We start from the raw sequence: 26,159 nt of genomic DNA, 5'->3' as shown, positions 1-26,159 counted from the left end.
ATGAGAACATCTGGTGCAATTACCTGCCTCATCAGTGAAGACAAAGTCATTTTTAGACAAGCCCAGTGTTTCCGTATTACATCCGACTTCACCGAATTGTCATCTGTGTAACATACAGACCTGATCATGAACCACAGAGAGGCCACTCTCATCCGCTGTCTGTCTGTATACATCAAAGCCCGATGTGCCATCTGTTATTTTAATATATCGCTAAAGGATTATGTAAACACCAAGAAAATGAAGAAAACTGGTGTAAGATTGGCAAAACTCAAAATGCTCAGGGTCAGAATTTTATTAAACCTACATCTGTAAAATGTCTGCTGAATATGTCTTTATCCACCTGTGCTTTCATGGTAGAAACACAACAGGTGTTTTGTCTTTATTGTCTTCTTATCTGCCTACTTCTATTCCAACTACTTTGCTGGAACTATTTAAAACAAATCAGTGGATACAGTCTGTGAGGCTGTCTCAGTGTTTTTAACAGCTTCAGATTAGACCGTATCAACAATGCAGAGCCTCCATTTTTAGTTAATATTACAATGTAATCAGAATTTCCATTATACTGATTATTACAGACTATTGCAGGCCTTTAAAAACACCTACACAGCTATAACCAGACTAAAAGGAAGAGATGGTTTTAACTAATAAGGCCGATCACACAAGCTGGCATATTTACTCAGTTTCTTTTATTTCTAAATTATTTTTTTCCTCCAAAGCAACACATAGAGGCACTACACAAAGACTAAATCATCTCACAGTAAAAATGTATAAATGCTGTTATGTAGAGCAAACTGAAACTACTTTAAACTGTTGTGACAAAAAGAATGAAAAGCGGCCAGTCAACATAAAAAGATCCACAGACTTTGAGCCCCAGGTGACATTATAGTAGCTTTATAGGCTGATGACTCCCTTTGAGCACAGACACGAGATTTATGTTGCATTTTGGCTGAATGAATGAGCCTCAAAAGGCATATCCACCAGGGGAAAGAGCACTCCTAACATCCATTAGCAGCCTAGATGGCTAATTAGCAGCTAGTCAGCAGTGGCACATCGTCCCTTGGCTTGTAAGTTCCAGTTAGCAGCACAGGTGCTAATAAGCCCATGTGCTAGAAGACATTTTGACATGTCATCGCAGGAAAACCACAGGTGTAACTAATAACACAGATAATGGCTGCATGCACTCCATTTAGGTTAACTAATTACAAGGTCCTGTTGCTGTGCATGCTGAGTGTGGCTGTGTGCGCTCGCTCGTGATATGTATTCTGCCTATATGGTTGAACAGTCAAAGAAATGACCTCCTCTGTATTTTTCCTAAACACTTTTCATTGACCACAGTGGAACACACTATGAGGTCATGGAAAGGAAAAACAATAATTATGTAAGAAAAGACAAACATGGTGTCAGTGCAATCTGGCTGCACTTACACCGGGATGCTTATTATGCAACGGTGGACGTTGTTGATGCGCTTCTGGCTGCATTTTCCACTACATTTTGATGCTTCGCCCTGTGCATTCTCTCCGTGTTATTTCTTACAGAAAATGTAAATGGCTATAACACGGTGAAAAATATGAGTGAGTTTCAGGATGAATAAATACAGCACCAGAGTTAAGTAAATACAGGGGCACACCTGTTAGTCTTTGAATTGAGCTGTTTTCTGTCCCATGGCCACAGGTGTATAAAATCAAACACCTAGCCGTGCAGTATGCATTTGGAAAGAGTGGATCGTCCTAAAGAGCCCGAAACATAGTTATGGGCGGATCAAGGTGACCCTGAACCATCCTTTAGTCACACTGTAATAGACCTAGGCTGCTAGAAGCTGATGCACCTCTTATTCACTCTCTGTTTATACACCATTTAATCATTAATAATTAATTTAAAGCTCCGGCTCTCTCCCATGTGTCTTTTGTCCTGTCTGTTTCTACTCTCTTCTCATTCCCCTCACCCCTAACTGGTCACAGCAGATGGCTTCCCCTCTCTGTGCGCGGTTCTACTGGAGATTTCTTCATGTTGAAAGGGAGTTTTTCCTTCCTACTGTCACAAACTGGTTACTCACAGGTGATTGTTGAGGTTTTCTCTCAGCCTGTAATATTGTAGGGTCTTTAATATACCTTGAGTGCCTTGAGGTGACAGTTTGTGATGTGGAACTGGTATTATCAAGAAGTGTTGAGGAACCACAGCAACTCAATAACTGCAGAGGTCCAAACCATCCATCCATCTTCTTCCGCTTTATCCGGGGCCGGGTCGCGGGGGCAGAAGCCTAAGCAGAGAAGCCCAGACCTCCCTCTCCCCAGCCACCTCCTCTAGCTTATCCGGGGAAACACCAAGGCATTCCCAGGCCAGCCGAGAGATATAATCTCTCCAGCGTGTCCTGGGCCTGCCCCGGGGGCCTCCTCCCGGTGGGACATGCCCGGAACCCCTCACCCAGGAGGCGCATCCTTGTCAGATGCCCGAACCATCTCACCTGGCTCCTTTCGATCCAAACTCTGGTATTAATATCAGCTCCAGGAGCTTCATAGCATGGGTTACAATGCCCGAGCAGCTCCCAGAGGTCTGATATGGAGGTGGTCCAGCTCTTTTGTTCTAAGTTGTTACAACTCTAAGTAGTTGCTCACCCTCCAGTCCACTCATACTTTGTCTTCTTCTTCCTAAAGTCTTTGAAGTCAAGTTAATGATAATCCCAAAGGCCAGGAATACAGCCATGCTGTATGATGACAAACTGAGTTATGTTACAGTGCTGACTTCACTTTGATCATTTCAGTGTCGCTTTCTCAATCCAGGACATCAAACACTGTCACATACTTCTGTGGCTGCAGATACACAAAAACTCTTTTGGTCTTGACCTGTCACTTTTGACAGTGTTGGACACTGAGAGATACCAGTCATCTTTTAAAGTGAGGCAAAGCCCTCTGAGATGAGCTTCATTTTCACTTGTTAGTTTGTATCCTTTGCTCTTTTTTCACTTTCTATCACTGGTTAAGTTTAGGGACAAAAAGATTCCAGACAAGAATATGTTTTTTGGCAAAAATGAGATAGGTTTAATTTTGTCATCTATATACTGGGAAAACTGGGGTTTCCCACGCATTTAAATGGTCTTCTATTCTGTCCATTACTGATTTCGTTCCACTGTATAAATATGATGATACAAAGTTTGTCCCACATGATAACTAAATGGACTGGAGCAATAATTTCTGTCTCTGAATATATCTGGACTTTTAACTGCTAAGTCATTTTTAAGTCATCATGGTTTTATACCTTCTTGCCAGTCATAGTGATGGCCTAAGGAGTTCTATCTTGGAGTTTTTCATATTTCAAGGATGAACTGTGCAGTGTTTCTGGACTTAACTCAGTTTGGTAGCTTACAATTAAATTAGATGTGCATGTAAAATGCAACTGGCCTGTAAATGCAAGAATTGCAAGGCAGTAATGACACCTTGATGGATTCGCTAATGTTAAATCACTGAAAGCTACTCTGACACAACAAAACGGCCATTTCAAATGAACTTTTGAGTTTTTGTCACATTTTGAGTATCTTCTGTCATCACACACAAATGCCCGTTTTAACATCAAAAACACATTCACTCATGTTCCAACACATTGATCTTGCGATCACGTTGCAGAGAACGACAAGGTCACACAAAGATAAGCTTGTCCTCTGAGCATACGTTTTATCGTCCTCCTCCCTTAATTTGCCTCCCAATTAAAAGAATGCATCCAGCGGCCTGCTCAGTGTACCATGACATGTTTTGCTATTCAACCTGCGGATAAGCGCAAAATCACTCAAGTCATGTCTGACAGCAGGTTATCGATCTGGAGGCAATTTTATTCCCCCATCAGGAGAAACTAACACCCACCTAATACACCGTGTGACCTACTCCTATCAGCCTGCAAATCTCTAATCCGCTGGATGGCTGGCTCGGGGTAGAACACAGTCGAGATGTGAAAGCGATGTTTGGCATTTTGTCGTTACCGCTGCAGGGCTGATACACTTTGGAGCTTCATTCAAGGATACCTACTGTACACAAAGACACGCACACAAACAACGCTCTGCTTCCTGAATCTACACTCCCACATCATACATTTTGTGGGCAGTTTCCAGACATCAGATTTTTTTTTTGTCCTGTGGACCTTCTGACCGTGACAGTCACGTGATTTCGATTTGCTTTGAAACTATTTTTACTTGAAGCTTTTTAAATAGATGATGTGGGTTTTTGCATTCACTGACTGTCCATTGGACTGGAAAATGTGCAAACAACCTCCACAAGTTCAAATACTGCTCAGCAAAGAAGTGACAGCATCTAAATTTGAATCGTCTGAACATTAAAAAAAGCTACCATCATGTGGTTTGCTTTGTTTTCCCTTTCTTTTCACTGGCTGGTTATGTTTGGACATCCACAAATATTTGGATATTTGGAAAAGATAGTAGTTTTTGGTTAAAATACATCACCCATCAAATAAAGCCTTTACATCCTGAAAAGACAACTCGTGACTAGGGATGGGTATCATTTAGGTTTTATCCGATACCAGTGCTAAATCGGTACTTTTGAAACGATGTCGGTGCTTAAACAGTGCTCGAACCGGTGCTTAAAGAATTTTAGCATATAACCCTTTTAAAAATATGCCTCAGTTCACATTTCATTACAGAAATTCAGTAACAAACATATAAACATCATCTGTGCAAAGATTTATGTTTTTAAAGTGAAACAGTGAAAAATTACAGCCCTGTCAATACATGAATATCCAGACGTTGTACAAAAATGTCGAATTTTGGCACACAATTGGACACCATGCCAGTTGAATTTTTTAGGTATTTAAGAGCAGAAATTAATTAATTTTATTAACATGCCTAAACATGCTTTTTAAAAAATACATTTTTGAAGAATTAACCACACATTTACATGGTAATGGGCCTTTTCTGCCATGCGCATGGAGCGCTTAATTGGCCTCTGGCCCTTTAAACTCTGCGGGGCTGTAACTTTGGTTTCCTTTGGTCAATTTGCATGATTGACACCTTTTTTTAATTGTTTGAGCCAATAGAATCACAGTAACGATGCCATGTCCACGTTACTTCAACCAATGATACTTCCAAGGCCAAAACCCACGAGGGCCCAAATTTACTACATGTGACGTGTGTCCAGTCATGTGTCTATAGGTGGGTCTAAAATGAAGGTTGTTGACGGAAAACGGCTCTGATGCGACTAAGTAGGCGTGGTAACTGCTGATAATCACGTGGCTACTGGCTACCTGCGAAAATAACGAGGAAATCTGGATGGTAAGCCAATTTCTGTCTTAGCGCATTTGCGCCGCTGTGTGTTTTTGTGGTCTTCTTTTGCGGCTCATTCAGTGAATTTTGGTCAGAGTGTAGTGAAACTTGGTGATTGGAGTCAGTGGTAGCTCTGGAAGATAACCAGCCTGTCTTTAGCTGGTGTGAACACCGGTTACATGAAGTCTGGAGAATTTCTGGTTCGCCTTGTTTGTTTAGCGGATTTGTGCGCATTTACCATAACTGCTTGTTTAATCACGGCTTGTTTTCGTTGAGTTTGGTGGTTGTAGAAATGGTTCATATGAGATTTTAGCTGAGAGTCAGAGGTTTCTGTGGATACCACACATGTCTGGACTTATATTTCTCACCCCCTGTTATAACCGATTAAACGTGATCTCCTCCTTTTTGCTCCCGGTACTGGGGGCATGGGGCTTAAAGCACTTGTTCCAGGCTGCTGAGTTTGCATCCTTTGCCGTGGAGTACAGCCAGACTTTTGACCACTTCGCCTTGGGCATTTTTAATCTGTAGCTCTGCTCTAAAAGAACGTACGTACCTGGGCCCACCTACTATCCTTGTAAAGGTAAAATGATCGGCTAGAATCCAAAGTGTATGACATCTCATGAAATAAAAGCACCGAAATGTGGCTTTTCGGTCTCGTTTATGTCAGAACTGGTGCCATAATGGCACCGGACACCGGTACCCATCCCTATTCGTGACAGAACGGAATTATCTGGCACCCTGGGAATGAGATCAAAATGCAATCTTTGCAAATCCTAGAGCATACAAACCGTTTTAATTGTACTTTTTTCAGAGCAGGAATGGCTATGGTCTAAAATATTTCACACTTGTTGGTGAAAGAAGGCACGTCTGACGCTCACAGCTGGTTAGGACAGATTTACTAATTACAACAGCAGTGTTTTTGTTTTATTTTAGGCCTGGTAGCTGCTAGCTGTTAAAACACAATGATGCAGTAACTAGCCTGCGGGTGGTCTTCACGCTGGCATAATGGCAGAAAATTACATCATCTATTTTGAGTGAAACAGAGGCTTTTCACTCTTTTCTGAAGATAGTCATCTCAAAGGAAAACACAAGGCGCCACAGTGGGCCAGCTTTGGCTTTTTGGCAACCAATCCTTATTTAAAATGTGAAACAGAGAGGAGACTCAGCAGATTTAACCCTTTAAGGGACTTCCGGTTTGGCGGGTCGTGTGATGGCTGTGTAGGATAGTTGCTCCCGACATTTTTTCTACCCCAATTTACCTAACTCGAAACATAAAAAGTTTGGATTTATCTTTGTGGGGTACTATACCAAGGAATAGAAATGCCCAGAAAATCCAAGAAAAAGGATGTAGGAGAACATACTGAAGCGGAAGAAGATGCTTCGTCGCAAGCTAGCAGCAATATGGAAGAAGACCAGCAACCCGATGCTAACGCCACAGCGAAGGACCACCCAGCTACGATGGACATGATATTAAAAGAATTACGTGCTTTTAGAAAAGACACAAATGATCAGTTTAATGCTATAAGGGAGAAGGTCGTCGGCATTGGTATAAGACTCGACGAAGCAGAGGGACGCATAGACGTAATGGAGACTCGAATCCAGGCCTCGGAGGAGCTGCTAATTGAAATGGCAAATTTTCAGTTGCGATGCGAATCTAAGCTACTGGAATTAGAGGGACGGTCACGTCGCAAGAATCTTAGAATATATGGCGTGAGGGAAGGGGAAGAGGACAAATTTCCATCCGTTGTCAATTTTGTAGAGGTTCTATTTGAAAAGACAATGAGTCTCTCCCGCCCCACGGTGTTGGGAATTGAAAGAGCACATCGAGCCGGTGGCAAAAAACCCCCGGAAGGAGCCCCTCCACGCTCAATTGTAGTTAAACTCGCAAGTTATCGTAACAAAGAAGACATTATTAAGAAGGCCTGGCAGGCTAAGGGCTTCAACTTTATGGATTCTAGGATATATGTGGACAATGACTATGCCCCGGAGATACAAAGAAGAAGAAAGGAATATGCGACAGCGAAGAAGGTGCTTAAAGAGAACAATATTCGCTTCCAGACGCCTTTTCCGGCCAAGCTAAGGGTGTTCTACAGAGAGGGAATTGTGACATACAACACGGCGCACGAAGCGACTACCGATATGGTGAAGAGGGGATTATCGGTAGAAGTTGTGAAAGACAGAGACTCATTCTTGGATCAAATAAAACAGCACACTTGGCAAACAAGTACGAAGAAGAAAGGTGGAAACTCGACTCCAAAGCTGGGTTTCAAGGAACGCCTTCAGATATTTAGGCACCAAGATGACAGTGGATAAACAGCAAGTGTGTGACGGAGCACTATACTAGAGGTAAACTCAAGAATATTGAGACCTAAGATGAACTGAGAATATGAATTTTATTTCGATTTACTTGTTTTGTTATATAATTAGTTAATCTTATAAAGAGGGCATATAAAATTACATTAAAGTCGGGTCATTTATTTGCACAATAAGTTGGACCCTACAGACCACTGGGCTTTCGGCCTGTGTGCCGGAGAGGGCACTCTTCCACAAGTGGACAGAAGAGTTTTTCCCTCACCAAATATAGCTAATATAGCGATTATGTTTTTGGAAGTCAACATGATTATATGTTTTCGTTGTATAATGTTTTTTTTTTGGGGGGTTTTTTTTTTTTTTTCTTCTTTTCTTTTTTCTCTTTTTTTTCTGTTTTGGGGGAGTACCTTTCGATCTTTGGCTATGTACAGAGATTGGAATTATATAAGGTCGTACATCAATGCCCTGTAAGGTAACTAAAATAGTGTCATTTAATGTAAATGGTCTGGGGAGCCATATTAAAAGAAGTAAAATTATGTCAAAAATAAAAAGAGAACAAATAGAAGTTGCCTTTATACAGGAATCTCACTTATCGAAGCTCGAACATGATAAATTAAAGAAATGGAAATTTAATCAGTATTCCTCTTCCTGCCCTCAGAGTCCTAAAAGGGGTGTGGTAATTCTAATCTCTAGTAGGTTAAATTTTGAATGCATCCAAGAAATCAGTGATAAGGAGGGGAGGTTTGTGTTAGTCAAAGGGTACCTGGAGGGTATACTGATTACTCTTATAAATGTATATGCTCCCCCAGGATCAGAGATAAAATTTTTCAAAAAGGTTTTTGAATTGATTGTTGGAGAGGCACAAGGTACTCTGATTTTGGGAGGAGATTGGAATGTTCGCCTCAACCCGTCCTTGGACTCATCAAACCCACACGCTCCGGGATTGAATAAAACAACCAAAAACATCAAATTAATCTTAAAGGACGTAGGGCTCATAGATGTATGGAGAGAACTAAACCCCAACAAGAAGGATTATACCTTTTTTTCTCACCCTCATTCATTTTATTCTAGATTGGATTATTTTTTTATGTACCAAAAAGATTTTAGCAGGGTGATCAATTGCAGGATAGGAGTGATGGATTTATCAGACCATGCCCCATTGTACCTGGAAGTAGTGCTTGGATACGAAAGAAGAGTTACATCCTGGAGATTAAATACAAGTATTCTAAGCACGATGAAAGAACAAATTAGTCAAGATATAATAGATTATATAGCGGAAAATAATAATGAAGAAGTTTCCCCAAGTATTCTATGGGATGCCCTAAAAGCAGTGATAAGAGGAAAACTCATAGGTTACAGCGCTAATTTAAAAAAGAAGAGAAATGAGCATTTAAGAAAACTCCAGACACAACTACAATATCTTGAAGATGCCCATAAAATAAGCGCAGTTACAAACTTACAATTAGAAATACAAAAGAAGAAAAACGAAATCGATGAAATTTTTTCAAGTGAAATACAAAAAAATATGTTTTTTTTAAAACAAAGATACTATGAGGTAGGAGGCAAATCTGCTAAATTACTGGCTTATAAATTAAAAAAACAACAATTAAAAATACAATATATAAAATAAAGGACCCTCAAACAAATAACATTGTGTATAAACTTGAAGATATACAGTCAGCCTTCCTAAAATTCTACAAAGAACTATATACACAACCTAGAGTGGATATTAAAGGTATGATATCTTTTTTAGATTCATTCGACTTACCAAAGTTGAATGAAAAACAGAATATAACCCTAATCAAGGACATATCTGAATTTGAAATTAAAAAAGCTATTACAAAATTGAAACCGAATAAATGCCCAGGCCCAGATGGATTCCCATCAGACTGGTATAAAGAAATGAAAGAGGTACTGATTCCTTTGATGAGAACATCATTCAACTATATTTTAAAGACAGGAGTAATTCCCCCATCTTGGAATGAGGCTTCTATCTCTATAATAGCTAAAGAAGGAAAGGACAGGCTTGACTGTGGAAATTACCGCCCCATTAGTGTTCTTAACCAGGACTTTAAGATATTTACATACATTCTTGCCAAAAGAATTGAAAATATTCTTGTTCAGATAATTAGTTTGGATCAGACTGGTTTTATTAAGCAGAGACAAACGCAAGATAATGTTCGCCGAACACTACACCTTATTGATTATGTTAAGAAAAATAAAATTCAGATGGCCCTTATGAGCTTAGATGCAGAAAAGGCCTTCGATCGGGTTAATTGGGAATTTTTATACAAAGTCATGGATAAATTCGGATTTCATCAATCGTTTATCAGGATTATACAAGCATTATATAAATCACCAAAGGCAAGAATCAAAGTTAACGGGGCGCTTTCAAATGTTTTTAACCTACAGAGAGGGACACGTCAGGGTTGTCCTCTAAGCCCCTCACTCTTTGCTCTCTTCATAGAGGCCCTGAGTCAAAGTGTAATACAAAGCAATACTATTACTGGAGTCAAGATTAGGGGTCGAGAGCATAAGATTTCCTTGTTTGCTGACGATATTTTGATTTATTTGACAAATCCAAACACTACTTTCCCCAAGCTATTGTCACTTCTGGAGATCTTTAGTTCAATATCAGGTTATAAACTAAATATATCGAAGACTCAGATATTAACTTTTAACTATGAGCCCAATTATGAAATTAAGGCTAAAGCCAATTTGAAATGGGAAACGGAGCAGATGAAGTATCTTGGAGTAAATATTACTAAAGATCTGTCTAAGATATACAATGCAAACTTTAATCCTTTAAGTTATAAAATAAATGAGGATATTAAAAGATGGAATTTATTACCATTTTTAAATTTTGAATCACGTATAGATACAGTTAAAATGAATATCTTGCCCAGGATGCTCTACCTATTCCAAACACTCCCTGTAGAAATAACTGACAAACAATTTCGGGAATGGGACAAAATAATCTCTAGGTTTATATGGCAGGGGAAAAAACCACGGATTAAGTACCAAACTATTCAGTTGGCTAAAGACAAAGGAGGGTTGGGGTTCCCATGTTTGAAAGACTATTATATTTCTGCTCAATTGAGGACATTAGTGTGTTGGTGTAATGTAGATTATCAAGCGAGATGGAAAGAACTAGAAACAGTGACCTTAAAAGATTCTCCAATTCAGGCAATTCTAGGGGATGTGACACTTATTAAAAAACAAATTCATCAAGGAAACCAATGGATTAACCTACCTTTAAAACTCTGGTTACAATTTCTTAATAAGAATGATTGGATTGAAGAGGTTAGGATTTTAAGATGGTGCGCTTTTGACAGTGATTTTTTTACCTAATGAATTAGACGTAAGATATAAAAAATGGTCTGGACAAGGTTTAACGGCATATTGTATGTTTTACGATAAGGGAATTCTTAGGGACTTCCAATCAATAAAAGATCAATACCAGTTAAGTAAAACGGACTTTTTTAGGTTCTTACAAATTAGGCATCATCTATATAATTTTATACCTAAGAGAACAGATCTTTTTTCTTTACCTGTTCTGAGTATATTTGTCAAGGCTTATCAGGCTGACACAGGCCTTAAGGTGATTTCAAGATTGTACAAGGGTATACAAGAGGTTAAGAAGTGGAATACTACCTACATCAAAAAAAAATGGGAAAATGAAACAAATATAGCAATATCAGATAACATTTGGTATGAGCAGTGCGCTTTTCAGTGGAGAATTTCTAGTTCTAATACATGGAGATGTTACGGTTGGAAGAGTATCTGTAGGTTTTTTATTACCCCTGCACAAAGTAAACATTATTTTAATCACTCTAATTGCTGGAGAAATTGTGGGGCCCAAGGAGTAAAACATTTTCATCTGTTCTGGTCTTGCCCAAGGATCAACATTTTTTGGGTATTGATCCACTCTGAGTTGCAGATTATTTTTGGTATGCAGCTTCCCTTTAATTGGGACGAACTTTTGTTTGGATATTTATACTCAGTAAATGTAGATAAAATGTCTAAGCAGTTGTATGGTATCCTGAGTTTGGCTGCCCGTAAAATTATTACCAAGAAATGGCTTAGTGTGAAAATTCCATCACTGGGTGATTGGCATGAGACTGTACATGGGATGTTTAAAATGGAAAGAATTACCTTCATTAAAAGACTCCAGTTTGATATATTTAGTGAAATTTGGGGTAAATGGAAACACTACATCCAGTTAAGGAGACCCGATCTTGTTTGAATCTCTGTAACTATATATGCCACATTTCTGAATCGTTATGTGTTTATATGTATATGTTAGTATGTATGAGACTACAAGTGAACACATATGTAAGTAGGTATGTGTATGTATGCTTAAGAATATGGGTGTGTGAGTGAATATGTGTGTGCGAGTACATACACACTAGAGGGTACACCCGTCTGTTTTTCTTATTTTTATTTTTATTTTTTTTTATTATTTACGTCTGTTCTTGATTATATGTTTATTTTGGATTATTTGTGTTTATATAGGTTGTTTAATAAAAAGAGAATAACAAAAAAATAAAATAAAATGTGAAACAATTATCTAGCTGATGTGGTTGCAGACCTGTAAGTCAGCCTTTCTCTGCTGTCTTAAAATGTGCATCAACAACATAGATGTCTCTGTGCTGTGGTGAGATAGACCACACATTATAAGAAGGAGGATGGCTATAAAGGTTGTATAGTTGTGTTGCAGAATGTTACTGGTAGTGAGTCACATTGTCACTTAATTATTAACCGGCTGCAGCTACTCCAGAGTGCAGCTGCCAGAGTTTTAGTTAAAAGAGCAGAAAAGAAACTAAATGTGACCGTCTAACACGTGTTCTGAGGTCATTACATTGATTTCCAGCTAGTTTTATAATTGATTTTAAATTTTTAATGCTCCTCTTTAAGAACCTGCATGCCCAGGCGCTCTCTGGCATGGTTTTAAGCTCTGAACCACCTGGTTAATACTCAGGTCTCCACAGATACTGGCGAAGCTGATTTGACCTTTTCTGCTCCCCAATGCTGAACAAAATGGGATATTAAGTGTGCAACGAAGTTTCAACACAAAGTAAAAACATTCCCGTTGCTGCCGAGACTTTTGGTGGTCCAGTTCTTACTTTTTGTTTTATTTTTTCTTTATTATTTTGTTTTTTTATTGATTTTACTGGACAATTAGTCCTAATTATTGTATCTTGTACTCATTTTTTCTTGTAATTAATGTCTTTTCCATCCTGCTGTTGTCTTTTTTTAACAACCAATCATTTTTATGATGATTGGTTGGTTATTTGTTTAACAGATTTACCTTTATATGCATCTTCTGATTTAGTTTTACATCATCTATGTAACTCTGTGGTAGCTTATGTTTTGTGCAGCATGCTGTGCTTCCACCAAGCATGAAATGGGCTATATAAAGAATGTTTTCCTTACTTGCTAGACTTATGTGATTTCCATTTAGCTAAGCTGTTAACGAGCAGTGTGTACAGCAAAGTGTTTAATAGGAGGACTGCTCAGGAACAGTCCATTTCTGAAGAAACAAAACCATGATCTGTTAAGAGGATTAAAATGCAGATTCAGACAGTTTGAAAAAGAAGCTTTTAGTGGACTGAAAGTTCAAAAGGGACGCACCAAAGTTTTCCAGAAATAAAAAAAAAAAAAAAAAAAGTGTGAAGCGGGGTTTGCGTTTCAAAGCAGGATTTAATCATATTCAGGTAACTTAACACCTGTACTAGGAAGCCAGTTCACTTCTACTATGTATCGCTAGGGCTGTGCGATGACGCATATTCTGTTATGGATCCAATATCGAGTAAATTCAGAGCTAGTATTGCTGACACCAATACCGATACTTTGAACTTACAAAGGCAGCTTATGTTGGAGAGTGTGTCGTGAATCATCGTCGATTTGTATTTGAGTGACCGTTAAATGAATGATTTGTGTTTTTAAGAAATGTGTAATTTAAAGGTGCCTGTCTTTAAATGACAACTGGGTCTGTTCTTTAAGTGTGCTATAAGCTACAGATAAAATACATGTGACAGTCAACACAAAAGGTTCAGACAGTTTTCATAGTGCATGTCTGAGATATGTCTTTTCAGTTCCAAAAAATAATAAAATAATAATAATAATAATAATAAAAACAACAACACATTTCAGTGGGCTACATATTAAACTTGGAGGATTTTTAGTCCAGACACTTTTCTCTCCAAGCTCCTGACACTACAATGACCTGCATGACTGAGAACCTTCACACATGGTTCAGACCTAACCCTGAAGGCAATGTCCAAGATTAGAGGTTATCATGTACTACTAAAGAGGCTGGTTTTCTGGAAAACAGTGTTACATTCATGGAAGATTCTTCATACCTTTGAGCATGGATTTCCCTGATGAGTATCTGTACTAAATATAGATTCTTAGACGCAACTTCATTCCTCGATTCAAATTCTGCAGTGTTACAGATCTGTAAGCATTAATAAACCTGTTTAGAAAAGTAATTGTGACATTTGTGTCGATGAATGGGATGTCATCCCACAGCAGTGTGTGATCACGCTGGTGACCAGCACGAGGAGAAGGTGCCAGGCTTTTGTGGCTCTGGTTCTTCCATGGTTTGTCACATGAAAAATTGTTAAATGTTTTAAATTGAACTCATTTTTAACAGTTTTGTTAAAGATGTTGTGGTTTTTTTTTTGTTTTTTTTTTTCAGAATTTAATTGTGAAATCAAGTAAACTACACCAAACAGTAGCAGAATAAGCTGTTTGGCATTGACAGAGAAGATTTGGAAAGTTTTTCATAAGTACAACCCACATGCTCAGGTCTGCTGCTCAACCCACAAATGCATTTTCCTTACTAATGTCGCACCATTTAAGGGGAAATAATCCGGTGTCTTAATGATTAACAAAGCATCCAAAACTCAGACACGATCAGGAAACATGCTCCACTGCTCACTAAAGGACTGTTTTCAGATCTCCGCCTGTCTGCTTAGGCTGTCAGCTCTGTGATTGTAGATCGGATACGCTGTAAAGGTGTAAAATATAAACAACCAGGACACAGAGTGTTTCAAAGTTTTAAAAAAGGGAAATAAAGCTCATTTTCTTAATTAGTAGTTTGTGGGAGGAAATCCTCTCGGGATCAGCCATGTAGGAGTTGTACTATGCTGTGCCGCTGAATTTAGTGTAAATGGAAGGAGAGACACATAAAAGAAGTATTTTCATAGTGAGGGGATATCTGAGACATGACTGAGTATTGAAGTGATGAACAAGAGGGTTTCAATCAAACCCCCTCCAACAGGTGGGAGGAACACCTTGGAAGTCTTTGCCCAGGAAAGAAGACAGAAAACCAGAGACGTTAAAAAAGAGATAAACCTTAGTTTCTCCATCACGTGTAACATTTTTCAGCACTATCTTAATTATTTTGTTTTTGCATCCAAATCCTGACAGCTAATTAAATCACAGTCTTCTTGTTGCACGAGGGTACATGATGCAGATTGGAAGGCATGGGTGTTGGTTCATTTGTAGCTACCCATAAAACCCTTTGCTTGTTAGTAACTCTACCATATTTTGTCTCTACATGTTTGTTATAGCAAAGAGTGGAAACCCTTCCCCTCATTTTTTTTCTTCATTCAACTCTCCTCTGTCCTCAACAAGAGAGTGACAGCCCAGTTGGTTTGTTTCAGAAAACCCACAATTTGTAGCAGTTTAAAAATGTCCGGCCCTCTCATGAAAGGCACACATGAAAGTAGTGATAAAAATATAAAATTAAAGCAATGTCAGCCCATGGGGTAATTTGTAATCATTACTTGTGCTTCACGATAAAAATATTTGAAGAAAGAGAGAAAAATGTACACATTCCTAAAGTTTTTGCTGTCTCTCTGATGGGCTGTTTTTGGTTTTCCAGCCTTATGATGGCCTCCCTCATTTGTACCAACATCTCTGCATTAACTAAAAAAAAAAAAACAGTTTCAATGCTCCAGATCTTCTGTCTGCTTAATGTGTTAAAAATAATAACTGAATGGAGGTCAACTGGTCTTGAAATTGTTTGTTCGTCGATCCAATTACTTTTGAGTATCTGAAAGTGGGGAGCTGCATAAAATTGCTTGTATTGTCTAAAATGTTAATGCGATACTTCTGCTAAAATCCTTATAAATTTAAAGCCGAAAGGCACTTCATTCACGTCCTGTTCGATTTAAAATCCTCTGTGGTGCTGTGCAGAAGCAAAATGTGTCTTTGTCCAACTAACTGTGGAGCTCACTGTGTATTTCAACCATTTATCCACCGATATTTATGGAAATTGAACATATGAACAAATGCAAAAAGTATCAGTGTTACTGGCAAAGCTTAAGTGTCATTGTCACCCTGAAAGCCTGCGTTCATCTCCATGCATCTCTGACCACCATTAGCTTTCAATCATTCAGCCACACAGTGACCACATGCAGCCACAGTGCATTTTCTAATATGATTGTTCCCACCCAAATGCATATCCTCCTTCCACTGCCACCCATTTATCCCTCCCTTGATATTAGATCAAGTCCAGTTCAATGTGGGAAGCTATTTGATGGGGATACGATGGATGTCTGTCTCATCCATTCCCCAGCTTGCCCAGTTCCTAGCAACCAACAAGATTAGACTCTCTGTTTCTCAGTGGTTTGGAAAGACCCGTAGCACAGGCAGATACGATAATCTCATTATACTGATTTAATGCATGCATGCATGCATGCAAGCACACCAGATAAACCCATATTGTATATGCCTGCACACACACACACACACACACACACACACACACACACACACACACACACACAGACTGCATCGACCCCCCCCCCCCACACACACACACACACACACACACACACACACACACACACACACACACACACACACACACACACACACACACACACAACCAAAACATCACAAGAAGATAATTTAAAAAAGACAAAAGTCTAGCAAACTTGTTGCAGGCTGTCCCCGTTTTCTTCTGTGGGTGATGTTTGATTAGCTGAATGTAGGATACCGGAGAAGCATCCTTTAGGGCATGTTTGTGATAAACAGCTATAAAAGTAAATGAACTTGAAATCACCACCTCGCCTAGTGGCCGTTCAGGCGTTGGTTTGATCGACAACGCTATCGTCCAACCCAGAGACCACATCAAGGAGCACATCGTTCAGTGGAGCAGGCAGAGAAACATTAGGGCCCAGGCCTGAAGAAACTGATCTAAACCTGGTAGCTGTAGGAAAAAAACAGCATAATAACATGGAGATAAGACAAAAAGGCAGAGAAATAGAAACATGACGATAGGTAGATGGTACTGCTCTCAGTTAGGCTGATACGAAGTAAAATCATACGTGAGTGATATATGTATTCAACAGCATTATACTTGTAGAAAGCTATAATGTTCTGAAATTTGGCATGATGTTTAGGTACTCTGCTTCTAAACACTTATTAGCAGGGACTTTGCTTTTTGAAACAAGCAACAGGTATATGTGTTTTATAAAGGACACTTAATAAAAAGGCAGAATAGAAATGGATAGAATAGGGCTGGAAGCAACCTGTGGGCCATCTCAATCCAGCCTGCAGCATCCTGAAAAAGGACATGAAACGACATGCTAAAAATCAATAAAAAGCACCCTTAGGTTGATGACACTTGAGATGAATGACTGCAGAGTCTGCTATTTCACTCAATCCCATGGAGGGCAGTCTCCTTAATGTGTGCAAATAAACTTTTTCTATGATGGACTGCAGCAATTTCCAGAGTTTATACAATAATGTTGTCTGCTGTGCTGCATATTCAACACCAGGCCTGGCTTTAATAGTTTTAAAACGTCTTTAATATTTCCTCATTAGGTAAACAACATACAGTGTCATTTTGTGAAGTTGAGTTACAACTTATAAACAATCTACAGTGCAAACCACAATAACATCAGAAGTTAACTTTCATTTAAGTTCACTTCCTTTCACTTTCACAGTACTCATTTTCCTTCTGACAGTAAAGAAAACACTGTGAGCTAAAAATTTAAATGAAAAGAATTGAGAGCATCCGATATTTCAGCAGACTCACAAGAAAATTCCAGAAACACTCCTACATTCCCACATGCCAGTGTACGTCTAGTGCCGGACCCAAGCCTGAGAACAAGAATTCCATATTGGATTGGTAGTGACAGATGGTTTTCAAGTGGAGGTGGGATTACATCAGAGATTGACTTGGAGCCACTTCTTCTACAGTGATGATGAACAGGCTGACAGATGAGCGCAGACGGGAGCCTTCATGGACTAAAATGTTTGTAGACAATGTTGTGATCTGTAATGAGAGTAGGAAGCAGGAGAAAAGGGGGCCTGGAGAGGTGGAGGTATGCACTCGAGAGAAGAGGAATGAAAGTTGATAGAATGGTATGGTTAACCTGGGGTAAACCATCCAAAGCAATGGGCAGTGCAGAAGAGAGGTGAAGAAGAAAGCACAGACAGGGTGGAGTGGGTGAAGACGAGTGTCAGGGTTGATTTGCGACAGAAGGATAACAGCTGTCATGAGCAGCTGTGTGCAGGCAGGAGGAGAGGACCCAAATGCAGACTTCACAGAGGCGAAAACATAAACTCAAAAATGGCTTTATTGCTGACACTAGAGAAAAGGTACAAAACTAAACTAGGCTGGGAAACTCTAGGAACTAGCACACGGGGAAGAGCATGGGAAACGCACACAACTATGAGGGAGAACGCAACACTGCACGAAGGGAGACAAAGGCTTAAATACATAGTACAATGATGAGGGAGCAGAAACACATGGGGACAGAATTAGACATGACGAGACCTAGGAAGCTACACAAAGCACACTGACATGGAACATAAGACCTTCACAATAAAACAGGAAATGAATGAACGCAAGACTGACACAAGAGTTAGATACAGGAGTGGAGGAGAGGAAAGGAAGCGAGTGAGGGAACACGATGGAGACACCGAGGGCGAAGACACAAGGGGAAGTCTAATAACCCAAACAAAGCAGAATAACCCAGGCACAACAGAATAAACCTTTAGAATAACAAAGTGACTTAAACATAATACAAAATGACAGAAAACACGAGAAAACTCAAAACGCTGTGTCAAAATGACAAAGGACCGTGACAAGCAGCAAGAGTGAGAGGGAAGGTTTGCAAGGAGGTTGTGAGGCCTGCTGTGATGTATGGGTTGGAGACTGTGGCATCGGACAAAGGAGTTCCAGTATATCCACGATCCCTGGAAATGACAGGAGGGATAGGATGAGATGGCAGCAGATGATCCTTTGTGGCAACGGAGAATGGGAGCAACTGAAATGAGAAAAGAAGAAGATTCCTACTGGGTGTCACCTACCTCGTCATCTACATTACCTGCAAAAGTGAACTCGGCACCTTCATATTTCAACTTGCTGAAATTGCACTTGTTTCATATCTCACAAAGCATTGATACGACTGGGTTTTCTGAAGAAACCCACAAGGTTTGTTGGCTTTGCAATTGGTAGAGCAGCCTCACTCCTTTGAGTTTTAACTCAAAGTTAAAAAGTTAGAGCACACCAAACTAGCACATGCAGCTGAAGGTGGAAAAAGCAATGATACATCCAGCAAACTCAGTTTAGCATAATTCTGCACTATCTAATGTTTTGCTCCAGTTGTCCAATGTGTGGCCCTTTGTGTTTTTCTGCCATAGATAAAGAAAGCAAAACTCATCAATACATGTTATTCAGCATGACAACGATAAGCCCTATGCTGACTCTTGAGGTTTGCTCTTTGTTCTACTTTGTGTCTGTAGGAACTCTCAGCTCTGGTGAAGGTGCTTCACAGTTGATGCCCGGCACTGATCAGGCAAAGATTAAGCACTGCATCAATCAGGCAGTGCTCCATCACACAGACACACACTGTCTTCTCTGTGGTACATCTCAGTCTGTTGCATGCATTTTTATTCGACATACATCTTGTTAATGGAACACATTCCGGCATTACTTTATTATCTGCAGATCTCTCCATAATGTGGTGAGACTCGATTTTCTTTGACTTGATGAGACAAAAAAAACGAGCAGTGCATTAAGAATTTTGCTGAAGTTGGCAGGTGATTTATTATTAAGGCATGGTTAGATTTAAAAAAAAAAAAAAAAAAAAAAAAAAAGTGGAGCAGTGGAGTTAATGATTTGATTAGAGATTTATTTGTAGTTGCTGAGGGCTACTTGTTGAACTGCCGAAGCAGAGGAAGTAACAAACACTGTCACCAATTACACTGAGTGTACAAACCTTATTCTGTACTGCTCTCTTTAGGCTCCCCTTGCAATTCAGTGCATAAAGTAATTTATCTAAGAGGGCAAGACATTTCATTAGCTCAATCTGTAATGAGGAAATAAGCAAACACCGTTTATCAAAAGTATCTTCCCATCTCACAGCTGTCTGAAAACTAGAGTTAAAGTGAAATGTTAAAATGCATATACATACATTTTTATTGCATTCTCAAAAATCACACAAGTGATGCCTAATATGTTGCACGTAAACATAACTGTTTATAATAAACACTGATCATAAATGGTAAATTAAAAGTTAGTTAAGCGTCAGTTACTACAGTAGTTTTCATAGTGGTAACAAATAGTTAAAAATAATAGCTGGTTTGTAAACCATTGTGTTAACATTATAGTAGTTATTTAAATGTGGTTAACTGGTTGTTACGGAATCTATAAGCATTATTTGGGCAGTTACATTAAATTTGTGACTGACACTAATCATTTAAACCGTGTGTCAACGGAAAGGTGAGATGGTATGAGAATGGAGATTATGGTTTGATTTGTCTTTGCTTTCATTTTCTTTTAAAGATAATTTTATTGTTTAAGTGTACAAATACTACCATTATCGTTAGAAAACTTTAATTTGTTTGATTTAATTAATTTTTATTGATTTGTGATTATTATTATTATTATTGTTAGTAGTACTATCTATGTAGCTTTAAAGAGTGAATTGGTAGGATTCTGGTGTGAAAAAGTTACTCTAAAGGCTAGTGTGCATCATTTAAAGAAGTTTTAGTGACGTAAAAGGGCCATGATATTGAAAGGTCTTATGTGGCTAATGAGCTATATGCTATATGTTAGCATACTCTAGTTGGAGTATCTGGATTTCAGTTTGTTAAATTCTCAGGTGTATTTTACAGCTACTAGCAGCACAGATTAAATGTCCCATCCCATTTTTATTTAGTTCCAGTGTGTAAACAGATTGTTAGATCCATGTAAAGAATAACAGACAGCATTAGCAAGGAAACAAGCTTGGCTAACTTTGCCAGCTAGCTGTCATTTATTGCCACTGGAAATTAAGTCTATATGAAAGTCATGCAACACATATTTTAAACAAAAAGTGTAATATTTTTGTGGAAAAAAGAACAAAAAGAAAAGAAGAAAAAAATATATTTAAGGTGATAATAGATTAGCTTAATTATGCATTAAGAAAAATAATGTATATTTTTTTCTGATTTACACCTAGCATTATAGATGTGAATGGTCCTGCAATTTTCAATAATTTCAAGACAATGCTGAGACACAGAGAATGCCAACATTGTATTAAATATAATTTCTCTAAGTGATAGCGGTGGCAGAACGTAGGCATATTTTCGCACTGTGCCTGGTAGCAGCTAACAATTCTGCTGCGTTAACAGGTAAGCGAACAGAAGCTAGCCAGAAGAAAGCCAGTTTTATTGAAGACTGTCTTAAGAAAATGTCATTGACATGGAAGTTTAAATCTTTAACTAAATCAATTTCTACTACTTTCAAATACTTCTCACACAATTCGATTTTTACTGTCTGACAGTTTTTTAAAGATGGTACTTCAAACTGCTCTCAAATGTCTGTATACAGTTTTGACATGCTAGCTTTATGTGCCAGGTTTTGCATTCGATGTTTGTACAAAATCATTAAATCTCACAGCGCTTCGTATGCTTTGTTGGTCTGCTGCGTGGTAGCTAGCTGTGTGTTTTTCTTTTGTTTCTATTGTTTCATGGTACAGTAAAATATAAACAACGGACAGATATTAAGAGTACCAGTTGTTGCAAAACCTACTACTTTTAATGTCCCCTTCAGATGTTTGTATGTTGTTGTTGTTTTTTGTTTTTTTTAATATGATGGTTATAGGAGGTATTTTTCTTACTACAAGCCAATTCGGCACATCATTTTTAACAACAAAAATATGTCTCTGTGCCCTTTGGCTTGTTCTTTCATGTTAAGTTCCTCCTACTTTTCTCATTAAACATTTTGATATATAATAGATATTCATAAAATAGCCCGCAGCTTACACTAAAATATATCACAGCCAACTGAAAGTGGAGACAGGGCCTGTAAGTCATACATCATCTACCTGCTGCAGACTCCCTCAGACTTCAGGAACTAAATATCACTCTGAAATTAGTTCACCAGTGTCCAAAGTCATTTTGCAGAGTCTCGTCACTCTGCTGTATCATATTGTTCAGATTTTGTACCCAGTTGGGGGAATCTTTGACTTATTATGTTGCATATTGCTGTCTGGCAGATGCTTGCTGGGTTGTGATTGCATTCTTTAATAGATGATGGCAACAGCAGATGCTCAGCATCTCATAATAATGTTCCTATCGTGGCATTTTTTATCACCTGATGTATAAATATCTGCTCTGCTGTGCTTTATCAGTATGGACTATAACATCTTGTCCTTTATTTTGAAGTAACATTAGCCTAATAAAAACACTGTAATGTGGAGATAGACTCCAGTAAATATTATATCCTGACTACAAAAGGTGGCAGCTGTGTGTGTGTTCTTATCAAGAAGTCTTTTCTAGCCTTCATTCTGTTGTCACTTGTGTCGACAGAATTTCATATTGCAGGGAGAAAGATAAGAAAAAGTAAAAAAGCCCTCCTCCTTCCGGTTTGATCCACTGGGCTGCAACAGTGAATGTACAGCAGGGTGGAAAAGATAAGTTCTCTTAGGGGAGGTTGCCAAGCAAAACTCTTGATCACAACCTCCCTCCATCTTTGTTCCTGTCTCAAATTTGTGGGGGGAAAAAAAACTGCTGTCAAAGTTTTCCCAGTAGCTGAACGGCGTTTTATCTTCTACAGCCTAGAATGAAGGTTTGACTGTTAACTCCAAAGGGATGATGGATTTTCTATATGCCCACTTAAGTGGATTAACACAGTGTGACAACAGTATCATGGAGGTGTTACACAGGCCAGTGTCTTCAAAGTCACCTTTTTGTTCCTGTAAGTCAGTAGACAACCTGACAGCTTAATCCTACTAAAGGAACGGATGAAGTTACATCTTACTGAATTAAAGAGTGAAAATCCTGTGCAAGCTTTTGCAATAACCCACAGTTTGTGGACGTGCTTTGTTTGAGCACTTATTATTTCACTATTTGCCCGTGAGTAGGTTAAGACAGAAAGCGCAACCATTGTGAACTTAGAGGTCAATTTTAAGGCTGGTTGTTTGTGTTCTTATAAATCACAGTTATGTAGTAAAACTAAGCAATCACAGAAGGCAGAAAATGCAGAAAACGCATCTAAAATTCAGACTAGTGTGTTCATTGTAAAAGAGTGCATTTTACCCCAAACTATTAGGTTGTCTTTTCCTAATATTAACCAAGTGTGCCTAAATTTAATTAGTTAACCAGTGAAAACAAAAGCAAAACAAATTTTTTTTAACTCTGGTGTCATAACTTAGGCGCGTTGTGCCACAACTGTTCTGTCTATTGATTAAATGATTTTAAAAACTGAGAAAATAGCTGGAAGCTGTTCTTTGTAACAAATACCTGCTCACTTTGGCAGTTTGGCAGGAGGCTGAGCATCTATTAACTGCAATATTCTCGCATGGCACCGATTACACCACAACAGTTATTATAGTTTTGTATCTCAGTGATCTCCATCTCATGGTCAAAGTCAGAGATCAACTTTCCTCAAAATCGCCCGTATTTTTAGTTTAGTTTTAGTTAGATAACCTTGTATCACACAGACTTGGGCAACAGGCATGATGAAGATCGTTTATCTGAATACTAGTTTTTTACTAGTATTAATTTTTCGGACTATAAGGGGCACTTAATAATCCTTTAATTGGCTAAAAAAATCGACAGTGCACTTCTCACTTCCAGCATGAATGAAGACAGAAAACTAAACAGCAGTGAGTTTTGCAGGGTTACTGAAGTTGGACTAGCTGGTATATAATGATGTGCTACGTGGTCGCTAGCGACAGAGCTATTTTAGCATAACATAAACAGTGAAGCTGGAGGAGGAATGCTAACTTTTTTCCACTCGATAAAAGTTAACGTGAGGGTTCCCGATGGTTAGGGACAAATGCAATGGCATGGTAGGATGCTGTAAACGGACCAAATTTCAGTCGGGAGAACAACTGAGCTAATCCATCCACAATACAAACAAACACAAACAGACCCGTTCATCGACAGTGCGCCTTATGGTCCAAAAACTAGATAATCTGATTGACAGGTGTAGCAAACAGCTGCGTTCTAGTCCTTGTTTCTGTTAATGTTTGTGGTTTTGTTGCCTTTTGGAGTATTTAATTTGGATTTATTTTACTATGTTAGTATGTTACTTGGGCTTATTAAGTACATCAATTAGCAGATATTTATCTGTTTGTTGCACCAATATAGCTACAATTTGCTATAGCCTCACCTGAAAAATTCAGCTTACATCTGGCATTTTTGAGCAATTTATTTAGATTTTTCAGGAACAAAAATCACTATTGAAGTTGAGGTGTCAAAAACAATATAATACCTTTGGTGTTACAGGAATAACGGTAACTCAACAGTTTCCAGTAACAAGAGCAGCACCTCAAAGTAAAAAGCAAATGCTTTAAAAAAAAAAAAAAAAAAGACGAGATTAAAGATTGAAATTACACAACAGAATTGTCATGTAAGCACAGGGATGGGGTAAAATTTGCCATCTTCCTCTGAAAAGCTAATTAAGCAGCCTTACGGCATGATAATTATATAATATTTTTTGGAAAAAGAGCAGACACGTTGCATAATGTATGAAGGAAAATCTAATTAAAATATCATATCATATAAAAATATGGACAAATTATCCGATAACAGTTCTTAATAAATCACAATAATTGCAGCCAATATTGTATAAATGTAGAATGCATTATCTCAGTACTTGCATGACTTCTGATTTGTTGTGACAAATAATTAAATTTGCATTTGCATGTAGGAAATATAGGCTTGTCTCATATTGTTAACTCAGTGAAACAAGCTGGACCAGGTTCATGTTTCACTGAGCAAACCAAACATTAAGAGGAATAACAATCTTAAGAATTGTGACTCCCTGGATAACAGAGAGTGGACTGATAAATCAAAGAACTGTGTGTGAAGTGTTAATGAGTACACTATAGACTGTTCTTGCAGTAGCAAGATTAAAATCAATAGATGTTGCATTTAACTGAAGCTGAACTGAGGAATTGTTTTATTTTTTCTGTTCTAGAGACATTATAGATGTTAAACAATTGACTGTTATGGTAAACATGAACAGCAAAAGGACATAACTAATATTCATCTTAAAATTGCATACTGAAACATTAGATCAGTACCAAAAACAAAACCCACAAGGTTGCGATTATAGGGTGAACCACTGCACCAAACACCACTGGCATGACTGTCAACAGAGTACAGTGAGAAGTGTGAAGTTATAATAACCACTCCATGATTGGGAATTTTTGCACCTTTTGTTTTTAACTGATCAACCCTTTATCACCCAATGATCATACAGGCTGGATTTATTTTGTAATTCTGGCTGTAAAACTACAAAATAATTCTCATCTTTTCACCAACCATTTAAATTTTCCCTCCAGTCCAAAACGGTCGAAGACTTAAAGTAATATGAAGCAGAAATCTAGGTGGAGCTGATTTTTCTATCTGTGTTCAAACAGCAGTGCCAGTTTGTGCTTCAGTGATACACCAAATATCTCTACAGAGTTCGTCTTCTCTTCTTTCTTTTGTCTCTACCACAAACAGAAATGGAGTTATGGTCATTTCAAGCGCCCATGGTAAAAAAACTACCAATACCTGAAAAAAAAAAGATATGATATACTGGTCACCTGGGATGCTTCAGAAAATTGAGGTCTATGGACCATTGTTATTGATCCTTCAGTACAACAGCTTGGTTGGCATTATCAGTAGAAAGTCTCATCCACTTCCTGTGGCTGTTGGACCATCAGGAGTTGATCTCCCATAGAGACAGGGTGAGGAGCTCAGATTAGAGATGCTACTCTCCTCCAAATCAAAAGGAGCCAGCTGAGGTAGTTCGGGTATCTTCCAAGGATGCCTTGTAGTCACCTCCAGTTTAAGGCATGTCCTACCAGGAAGAGGCTGTAGGACAAACCCAGGACAACCTGGTGAGATTAAATTTCTTGGCTGGTTTAGGAATACCTTGGTGCTCCCTCTCTGGGACAGCAGGAGGTAGTGGCCAAAAAGAGGGAAGTCTAGTCATCTCTCCTTAGACTGCTTCTCTTATGGACTAATAAGCTACGGACGATGGATTAATTTGTCCAACAAGTTGCCATTCTGTTCAGTCTATATATAGATCATGCTCTTTTTAAGTAGATGATCAATAACAATGCTGGTAGATGACGAA

At 38.5% G+C, this 26,159-nt stretch overlaps 1 protein-coding gene across 2 annotated transcripts in view; it reads left to right on the top strand.

The window, feature by feature from the left end:
* The window catches only part of doc2b (double C2-like domains, beta), a 216,244-nt gene that overhangs the window by 52,067 nt on the left and 138,018 nt on the right, over nucleotides 1–26,159 (top strand). The gene's annotated exons all lie outside the window — the stretch shown is intronic.

Source organism: Aulonocara sp. 'chitande type north' Nkhata Bay, linkage group LG10, assembly GCF_057382095.1.
Source record: "Aulonocara sp. 'chitande type north' Nkhata Bay isolate Kocher_YH1m ecotype deep benthic linkage group LG10, A_spYH_male_GT1.1, whole genome shotgun sequence".
NCBI lineage: Eukaryota > Metazoa > Chordata > Actinopteri > Cichliformes > Cichlidae > Aulonocara > Aulonocara sp. 'chitande type north' Nkhata Bay.
Note: the sequence above shows the minus strand (reverse complement) of the source record. Positions and strands in the feature narration are given on the sequence as shown.